The following is an 11,073-nucleotide window of genomic DNA, read 5'->3' as shown; positions in this document are numbered from 1 at the left end:
TTACAAGATTAAACGACATGCAAGCCGTATTTGAAAAATCAAAACCATTAACCTAAGGTCATAAACCATAACAATCCACCATGCTCAATTAACACAAAATAACATGTTAAAACACATAATCTGATCTTGACATATCATACCCATCATGATCTAATCATAAAAACCAAATAATAAAAAAATCAAAAAATTCAAAATTAAATCTGATAACATTAAATCACAGATTATAGGGCCTAAACGACGTCGATGATAGCTTTAGCTATCAATTACGTTCAGACGCTCGATTCCATATGAAATAGCATATTCGTTCGCCAAAATCAGACACCAGACATTGGTTTCAGCAAATCCGCTGCATCCGATTCAGAATTGTATCAAATACGATTCTTATAATAAGAACAAATACAAAACATGTATATATCAGTATATATACAGATTATATAATCATCATATGATTATACAACTCTCATGAATATCATATATTCAAAACATATATATACATACGCATATATAAACATAACATGTAAAATATACAAAATCGCATACATAACAGTCATGGAATATTATATACATGTTATCATCATAAAACCAGTAAATATATAAATGAATTAAACACTTTTCGCAAGTAGCTCTGATACCATTATTGGGTTTCGAGCACATAAACGCAATGGAAACAGTAATTAAAATTGTAAAAAAATTAGAATTTTCGAAACCCACCGTAGGATCCATGCGAAAAACATATATTTAATTCGTAGATTAGATTGTTTACCTTAAGAAGCTTTACAAATTGGTTGACTAATGGAGATCCAAAGCTTGTTCACTCACCACGCATCCCGCTCTCGCGATCTACGCTTTATCGGTATCCACACGAATGCTTGAACTCAAGGATTGGATGTGTACTAGCACAAACTCATTTCTTCTTGCTCTCTCCATCTTCTCCCTTGGTGGCTATGGTTTTTTTAGTAAAAGTCTTTCTTCACCAAAAATCAGCCACAAAAGAGATATTATATAGAGAGTAGAAAAATGAATTATAACTCTTAACTAATTAGGAGTTATTATTAATTCAAAATTCCTATTTGTATTATAATTAAGTCTTACTTAATTATTTAACAAATAAATTTCATATTTAATATTAGTAAATTCGAATATTAATATTTATCTAATTAATTAAGTCATACTTAATTAATATTATAAATAATTCGAATTACTTTAATATAATTTAAATCCAATTTAAATTAAATAATCCTTCAAGCATTCTTAGTGTGTGACCCTATAGGTTATTATTACGTTGGCAACGAATTTTAAATTTAATTTAAAATCATAAACAATGAGCGGCATCTAGTAATACATCATTGTTACCCAAGTAATAATAATTGAATCGGTGATCGATTAAACCTTTTGCGAATAATGTACAATGTAATATAATCACTTTAACCACATATTATAGATTAAACTAGAGGCATGTAATATGTCATTCTCATCAATGTTTATTCCAGGTTTCCTTGATAAATGAGTAGACTATCATATCAAATCAACATTTGAGCGTGGCCACGCATTTCGTAGTCTAGCTCACACAAGAGGCCAATAATATCACTCCAAAAATAGGAGGGTTAAATCCTATCTAGATCATTCATATTTCTCATACGATTCATAATATACCCAATGTCCATTTTTATCATTACCCGGCCAAGGATAACTTTTAATGAAATCAATGTATATTAATTCTCGTATAGAAATATAATGACTTCAGGTCTAAGGACCATTACATCATTATCACTGCGAGAATTACTTATGACACAAAAGACATGTAGAATCTCACATCGGGTCTGTCCAGCACCATGTACATGTACATCTTCCTGTGTCTTTGATTTTAGTATCACTATACCTATGATCAATGAGATGTGATCATTAGTCAACAAACACACTAGTCTTAATGCATTATTATTGTCCCTTAATAATAATAATCGACTAGGGAACTTTAGGAATATTGATACTATTCTCGTAATCTCATTTCTAAGTCACGTACTTAGAGATATATAATTGCATATCATATTCCAAGGACATTTATTAATCTAACATTAATATCACAGTAAATTAAGAATTAATAAATTATAAAGGGAATAATCGATAGAACATAAATATTAATAATCCAAATGACTTTAACTAAAACATCATAGTGTTGTCTCTAGGGCACAAACACTAACAAGTTTAATCTCTTAAGTAGTTAATCAACTCAAATATGTTACTTGTCTTAGCTGTGAACGATAATTCTACATTGTTGCATGAGTTCATAATCTAAACTTAACCTAAACCAGTCATCGTGTGAATGAACTCGACTTAAATCTTATACTACTTGTGATCACGTACGCTTGCGTGTACTTTTGCGTGTGTTTTAGTGCGAACACTTCTCTACATGTCTTTTGACTGGTCGATATCTCCACTTCTCTACATGTGTTTTGACTTGTCAATGTCTCCACTTCTCTACATTTGTAAATGACTTGTTGATATCTCCACTTCTCTTCATACCAAACTGACTTGTCGATATCTTCACTTCTCTATAGGACAAACAAACTTCTTTATAAGTGAAGTTACTTTTCTACAAGTAAAGTAAATTCTCTACAAGTAAATTGACTTCTCTATAGGCCAAATTGACTTGTCAATATGGCTTCTTAATATTCTTTGATCTGTAACTTCTTGATATTTGACTTAGAATATTTTTCAATCTACAACATTATTCTTTACCAAGCTATTTATCTTTATTATGAGGCATGATCAGACAAGATCTTCTTCCAAATATTTTTCACATCCCGAAATTATAACTAAAGGATAACAATCGATAAATATAATTATTGCAAACAGCTGTTTACAACATAATCCAAGATTGCAAAGGTTTAGTGATTGAACAGTCGAACACTAATAACTATTACATCATTTACAAAGCTAACAGTCCTCACATGAACACTGACTATACTACCTGAGCTCTCACATATGCCTCAGCATCTCCATTGGTAGACTTACGAGCAGTCTTCTTGAATCTAACCATACTTGCTAGCTGAGATAACATGAATAAATAGCAAGAAGTGAGCCAAATATTCAGCAAGTGGTATAATGAGACATAAATTAACAATACAGCAAGCCATAATATAAAATTGGGGTAGATGGCATCATTATTCAAGTCAAAGCATTTTTAAAACCAATCATTGCTCAAAAATCATTTTATGACGCTACAAATTACAGCTAATGATCAGCCGCGAAGTAATCCCGAACCTCGCCGGGTTCTAACAAATTTTAATTGGGATCCCTAGGCAACTTTTAAGCCTAAGGTAATAAATGTGAAAGATACTTATGTCTTAGTCCAATCCACTAATCTCAAGAAAAACATTCATTTGTTAGAAAATCTCTTTTAAGCAATTTTCATTTATAAAACTTGTGCCAAAGGGACATTCCAAAGATTCTAAGTAAGGATATCAATTATTCCATTTCCAAGAGATTCTAGACAATAGAATTACGATCATAAATCAAAGGATTAGAATTACGAGATTCTTATCAGAAATGAACTATCTTCTTACTAGTGGGGTCATCAAGGATGAAAGATCAATGATTCAAAAGTAAAAATGGTTAATCATGGGAATATCACATATTTCATAAGTTTAAGATCGTAAGCATGATATCATAAGGTTCAATGACTGAGGAAGAAAGTATTGAACGAAGTATAACAATAATCAATAGGTTAAGGCAAAATAGTTGTGTACGAAAATTTAAAAGCATTGATAACTATAAAGATTTCCTTATGAGAATAAATTTGAAACCATGAACGATCGGGTTGCGAGACTTGCCATATATACACTACTAGAAAAAGGGCATTAGACATCGGTTCTGGACTGATGTCTATTTCATCAAAAACTGATGTCTTCGTGGGTGTAGAGAAAGGTGTTTCTTTTTTCACAACGGTTCACAGCCGTTGTGAAATGTGACCATAGATATCTTTTTCTTTATTTTTTACATCAGTCCAGAACCCTTGTAAAATGTTACCACATACATCAGCTCCTTCAAAACACTGATGTCTAATATGTACATAGACATCGGTTTTAGACGATGTCTCGTTAATAAACATCAGCTTATAGCTGATGTTTGTTTACTTCAAAACAGATGTTAAATATATATATATACTAATGTTAATTATTTAGCTGATCTAATCATATATATTCCAAAAAATTCCAAAAACAAAACCAACAATTGCTATTTTATTTAAATAACCAAAACATAAATTGTTATTACTAAACCAATCCAAATAATTTTAGTATACAACAAGAAAATTAAAAACATGATTCAAGATTACTATATTATCAAAGCATATTTCAGCTAGTATATATCATCTTTGTTTTTCTTATCACAAGTTAATGTTCTCTACCATCTCCAAGAAGCTGCTTTCAGACTTGGGCTCCGTCGTTCTAGGTGGTCCTCCAGATGCAGCATTATAAATCAAGGATAGGAAGTGATGACATGTCTTTCCTAAATTAAGGTGAATATAAACCTCAGTGACCCATCAGTAGCAAGAGTCATCTGTTGTCCAAGTATAAATTACTCTTAGAAAAGCGAATAAATAAAAAAGCATTAGGAGTTATGTAACTAATAGATATATTATACACGATACATATATTATTAGTCAGCTTGATAATTTGATCAACTTAATCTATTAGTGGCTTTGACAGAGGTGTAAACACGAAACCAGCAAAAGAGTCCACCGCCTGCCTTAGTAGTCTCAAATAGGGGGGGAAAGTTTAAGAGGGCTGTATTGAACATCTCACTGTGGTACGCGACCACTCGGTCGTCTTGCCATAACACGGCTCCCAAAGCATGAGCAGAAGCGTCCGTCTTTTCTTTTCTTATGAGATTTTTAGTTAGAGGTAAAAGAGCCCAAGACGCGCATCCACCAGATAAGCCATATAGTTCTTTGTGATCCTCAAGTTCAAGTCGTTGGACGCTTCGTGTCCCTGCCCCCTTTCTCTTCCTTGGGCTTTGGGCTTTTGTCCAACTTCCAACTCAATATCTTAGTCATCTTTCTTCAGATGCAACGTGCATCAAAGATTATCTCTTCAGATTCGTTAATTGTGTTGAGTTTACAGCTCAAAAGGATATATCTGAGAAGATCAAATCATCATTTGCGAATGTTCCCCCGTTTTCTGGGATGAATATCCCGGCTAGTGGTGTGAGGGTAGGTTCGCGAGCAATCATCATACGAAAACGAACCAACTACAACTTTGTTCGGCGGAACCACTTGCGCTTATTGCGGGAGATCCGGGAAGCTACCTAAATGGAGAGCCCCCGCGTGCACGGGTGGTTGATAAACACGTATTGGGCAGCTGTCAATGGATTCTGTGATCGAATGTCCAACTTTCTATAGTTTAGGAGTGAATGGGCTAAGCCAGAGTCTTCCTGACTTGCCCTTGTATCTTTCAACAAAGTCAAGTGATAGCTTCTTATAATCCAGGTTGCTAAGATGCCGTCTCGTACAAAGTAACTGAAAGGTAGATTGCCATAGATTCTGCTGCAAAAGCAAAGGCGGTAGTTTTAGGACCTGGACCTGGACCGTTGACTGGGAGCTGAGAACTCTTCTTTCTCTGGTGAGATCGCCCGAGGGCTTTCCAGACGAAAGAAAGTCAGTCTCAGGATTTGCCCCAATCTGAGGGAACTCTTATATGTCCAAGGTTCAATATTGAAATAATTTCAAGGTTTTCCCTGACTTTGTCCGTGTCAACAAACAATTCGAAATACCTCGACTTTTTTAGAACAGGTCCGAGCTTTATTAGCTGTACAACCAAGCAGGCAAAGCTAGTAAGGCCCGCGCAATTACCTTGCAGAACTATCCTTGCTGCTAGAGCGAGCGCAAGAAATAACTTGCGCGAGCAAGTATGATATAAATTGCACTCGAATTGCAACTCTATTGTACCGCGATTGGTGCATTGATCTTTGCAGCGTTAATGCTTTTTGCTGGTTGGTTTCATTGTAACCTCTACTTTCATGATGTAGCTACACGCCCTTCTTCCTTTATTAGGTCTTTTTTGTTTTTGTTCTGATTCAGCATTCCCAGAGAGTCGTGGGATAAAAAGTTCTTAAACCGTATATAGGTATAATCACTTGCAATCGTTCATTCGCGGATACAAGCTAACGCTTTGGGCTAACGCTTGTCTCCCCGCATTCACTAGCCAGATCGTTCGTATACCTCGGGATGCTTTACTCCTAACCCCACAAGGTTCTGAGACGGAGCTTAACCGAGAGTACGATACACCGGTGTAAAAGATTGAGTTGGAATTCACGTGACCTTCTATCCTGATCAGCGGATGTAGCAGAGGAAAGACTAGCTGTCCACACCTGAACTGAGACCCCGAGTTGCCGATTGAGACCCGGAGATGCCCATTTCACTGCCCTAACAACCAGAAAAGCGGAGCAGCTCCTTTAAGAGTGTAGTATACTCTATTTGCCCGTGGAGAAAGAATCCAAAAATAGAAAGGTATTGCTTATAATAGTTGCTCGTTCATAAATCCACTCGACCACTTGTTAGTCTTGCTACACTACACGACACGAGTCTAGGGTAAAGTTGAAGCAGACACGGCCAAGTGAAGTCGACTTCACAGGGGATCCAATATACCATATTTCAATATGAAAGAAGAGAAGGTCTCGCCCAGGTGGCTCCCGCAAGGTAACGACTTCAAACTCAAACAAAGAACGCTCTTTTCCAAGGCATGAGTAAAAGAAAATAATGTTGTATATAATGCAAGACCCGTCGATAAGCTAAGGCTACGACATGAAGGAAGGCCAGAAGAACTACAGAACCACGCCCGCCAGAGCTAAAGGAGACCGGAGGGAGTTACAGGAGGAAACCGAAAGATAGGTAATCCATATGGTGAAGCATGAGAAAGAGGGATTGCTTCAAACCGGAAGAAATCGAGTCCACCCACACTTGAGTGAGCTATTAGGCTCCACACATTCGTCGGCCAACCACTTCGTTCGGAAAATAAATAAAAAGGCGAACATTCTCTGGCGCAAATACTGTTACTAAAAGAGGGCATAGCTTCTTTTTCTCCTCATAAAGACAGGAGGAACTACAACAGGTTTCAACAAATACACTTGGTCCACGCTAAACCCACGAATGATATAAATACTACTGTTGCTTTGGCTTTACTCACGTCAGTGGCATATTTTTATGCGGGTCTTAACAAAAAGGGATTGGGTTATTTCGGGATGGAACTTGCTATCCTCGCGATGACAATATCAAATGACATAATAAAGAAGAATTCATCAAATCTACGAGCCAATCTGAGCTCGAACAGGAGTGAGGAAAGGCCCGATCAAGGATACGAAAATTTGTTTCTGTCGCCATGCTTAACACATGCAACTTCTATTTGGACCTTATTCGTTATTAGAGAAAGGAGAAAGGACTTTTTCAGCTTGCTGACTGGGGCTGGCAGCGAAATGAAGTCCTCGTGTTCCGTATAAATTGCAAATTATTGGTCATTGAGATTCATGGTAATTCAGATTAATATTTAGGTAGAGATATTACCTCCTTTTTCTCCTTTCAAATAAATTGCAATGATTGAAGTTTTTCTATTTGGAATCGTGTTAGGTTTAATTCCTGTTACTTTGGCTGGATTATTCGTAACTGCATATTTACAATATAGGCGTGGTGATCAATCGGACCTTTGATTAATTACTATCGTTTTTTTTGATTGACCTCCTACTTTCTTTAATACAAAGGAGGTCAAATTCAGGTTGCGGTTCAAGTTAGTGAAGCTCTTTCAGTCTAATTTTATCTAATAAAAATAAGGACGAAATCACGCTCTGTAGGATTTGAACCTACGACATCGGGTTTTGGAGACCCGCGTTCTACCGAACTGAACTAAGAGCGCTTTCTTATCAGAAAAGACGGAGGAGGGCTTATACTGCTCGCCTTTGTTTGATATGTGTCCATTCAGTACCAATACAAACTAAAACTCCATCAAAGTAGAAGGGCCACTATAGAAGCTAGAAGTAGCCACCTTGCAATGAACCGAAAGGTGAGAGTAAGGGCTCGGTCTCAAGGTTCAAAGTCACTAGTCAGTCCAACTGCACGAGTGCAATAGTGCGAAAAGAAGGCCCGGCTCCAAACTAAGAAACCTAAGCTAAAAGCGCAAGTGGGGTGTATCTATAGTCGGCTTTGCCGCTTCACAGCTCCGCAATCCCGCTTTATCTAAGCTTCACAAAGTGCACCCGACAGTGCTACGTTGGTCCATTTAGTGGATCCTCCCCCCAAAAATAAGATCATATTGAACAATAACTTCGAGGGAGATAGCATTGGGACATGCTATTACCTATGTATGGCTCTAACCCGGCTAGGATTAATAATGATGTGGAACCTAACCATACATGTCCTCCGATTATATCTTCCAAATCGTCTACACTAACAATCCATCCTTCCATACCAACTTAGCTGCCCGGCGATGCATCAGTGAAAGTACGATCGGTCCCATAGCAGCAACCGAAGCAATGTACCGGTTTTCCTTCACTCTTGTATGGAATATTCCACCCAAATCTCGATCAACTGACCACGTGAGAATACCGCCCGCTTTGGGGGCGGGAGTGCGGGTTTCCTTTTCCTCAACCAATTCGGTTGTTCATCAACCTTATCACTCCAAGGTTGCATTTCTGGAGCTTGTTGCACACGTTTGTCAATTGATCGTTAGCAATCGAAAGTGGAACTCAGTCCTGGGGAATTATAAAGATAGATGTGCCAGATCGAAACCTTCTTCATTATTGGAACAAGATCGCTGGTACTGCTACTTTAAAGCCTAGGGCTAATAGCAAGACAGAGAGATTCGTGCGAAAACATTAAGAGATAATGGCGCTTCCAACATTTAGATGCCGGAAGACCTTGACGTGAGTAGACCTTATAAGATCCGCCGCGTAACCTGTACAAACACAGCAAATTTACTAGCTAACTACAACACTTTCTGTAGGGCTATAAGTAAGTCAAAAAAGAGCTGTTTGCGCATAAGAGCTGATTGTCGACCACCAGAACAAAGAAGACCAGTTTCTTTGGTGAATAAGCTCGCCTAAAGAAAGAGGCAAGATGCCTATAGCTTTGATCAGAATAGTCCTGGTCTCGGGGACGTAGAAAGAGAAAAGGCGAATGAATCTAATCTATTAAGTGGGAAAGATCCCTCGTAAGGCCTCATTCATCCCTTACCCGGAAAAAGGCCTCTCTCATCCCTTGCAGCTAATTAATGGCAGCCAGAAGTCTGGTCATCTTTGTAAAAGAAGACGTTCAAAGAACCTCGAATATCAAAGATTCCTTTTAATAACTAATATAAGACAGGAAGAATAGCTATCTCGGCACACATGCTTTGCTCGGCACGGCTCCGGTCAAAGATTCATGTTCGCGAAACAAGACCCATCGGCCGGCCTGGCCTTCCCTAACTGAGCCGAGTCTCGAGGGCGATCATCTACTTCCATTCTACAGTAGTAAAGCTAGCTATACGAAAAAAAAAGATAGGAAACTCCACCAGCCAGCTAGGAGAGTAGTTGCCCCTTGTCCCGAAGTAGCTAAATTGCCCGTTTAACCAAAACCTAGTAGATTCAAAACAAGCGCTCCCTAGGATCACCACAGTAGTTTAAATCGAGAGTCTGGTATATAACTATTGGTGGGAAAGTACACGAATTTTAGCTAATCAACCCAACCGAAAGACACGAAAGACAAGAAGAATTGTGTGAAATAAGTAAATTTATCCAGTTGAGGCATCTTTCTTTCGAACAAACAATGACCGATAGCGTACAAGTACCGTGAGGGAAAGGTGAAAAGAACCCTATTTAGCTTTGTTCTCAACTCTTCTCACCTCCTGGGCGACTCTGCCTTCAAGTCCCAGAGCTGATGAAATAGCTGTTCTGTCTTCTTTCTTTTACCACCAGCAGCTTCGAAAGGACCAAGAGAGTCTTTATTTACGCTATTCTTCGCATCTCGAGCGCGGGGATTCGTTTAGTGGGAAGAAGAAGGAAAGGCAATCGAGTACTACCTTCTCTAGGAGCAGGAACTTGAATGGGACTCTTTCTTAGGGCTTGAAAGCTTCAGTGTTCTAGTTACACCAGTTTACTTCACTTCGAGTTGCTCTGTCCCGTATCCCTCTGAAAAGATGTAGTTATATTTTCTAGTGTTATAACGTGGCTAAGCAGTTTCCCGGCCATACCATAGTTCTTTCAGAACCTAGCTGTAAAAGGGGCGGTTTCTCGACGGCCGTGTAAAAACAAACGAAGGATGGCCGTCAAGCAAGTCTGTCTGTTGGTGTAGAGCATGTGCCGGTTGTTGGTGTGAGCCAATGGTTAGAAGAAGGGGAAAGCTATGAAGGTAAAGGTTTCAGGTGAAGTTCCCCGTTAAGTAGGAAGGTTTGCAGAATAAATCCCCGACACTGAAATGAGCTGTTGCTTCCCTGAGCTGAAGATGCAGAAGCAAACCTGAAAGCCTCTATAGCAGCTGATTCGGATACCGCATAATAGTCTTTTTGCTGTAAGGATTAGCATGGGTAGGAGCATAAGTCCTGCAAGCTAGAGCGAATTCCTTCTCATTGCCAATCCGGTGCTGTAACCCTGTTTCAAGTCTCTTGTTAATGTCCCCATCGTAGGTGCAGTTTTGTACCCCGTTGTTGCTGATGCTGTTGCCGATGGAGAGGATGAAGAAAGAAGGAATAAGGGATTCCTGAGATGGTTCGGATGTCTTGCTTTGAATAGAACTAGTTGATGAACCAAGCACTGGAGGAGACTTGACTTCAGATCCTAGTTTTCTTTTCTATGTCGGTAGAGGAAGAAAGAGCAAATCGGCCAGCGCTTTCTCTTTGCAAGAATCCTGTTATCGACCGGATTCGACTAGCTGACTAGCTTGATAGCTTGCTTCGGATACTAGGCGCTGTAAAGAATAGTAGTTTACTAGGCTAGCTGTAATGAAAGAATAGTAGTAGTAGCTTAGCGAATAGTTGTTTTAGCGAACTAATAATAGTACAAGGTTGTAAAGACTAGTTGTTCGCTCATTAGACGTCTTTCAGAACCTCAGAAGAA

The 11,073-nt window shown here is 38.4% G+C and overlaps 1 non-coding gene across 1 annotated transcript; it reads right to left on the bottom strand.

Annotated features, from left to right (window-relative positions):
• Positions 1–7,827: 7,827 nt before the first annotated feature.
• On the bottom strand, positions 7,828–7,901 carry TRNAW-CCA (transfer RNA tryptophan (anticodon CCA)). The gene has a single exon. It is a non-coding gene; the product is annotated as a tRNA-Trp (tRNA).
• Between the last annotated feature and the right edge of the window lie 3,172 nt (positions 7,902–11,073).

The sequence above is a fragment of the Apium graveolens genome, unplaced genomic scaffold, assembly GCF_009905375.1.
Source record: "Apium graveolens cultivar Ventura unplaced genomic scaffold, ASM990537v1 ctg4718, whole genome shotgun sequence".
Taxonomy (NCBI): domain Eukaryota; kingdom Viridiplantae; phylum Streptophyta; class Magnoliopsida; order Apiales; family Apiaceae; genus Apium; species Apium graveolens.
The sequence above is the reverse complement of the archived record's forward strand: the minus strand, read 5'-3'. Positions and strand labels throughout refer to the sequence as shown.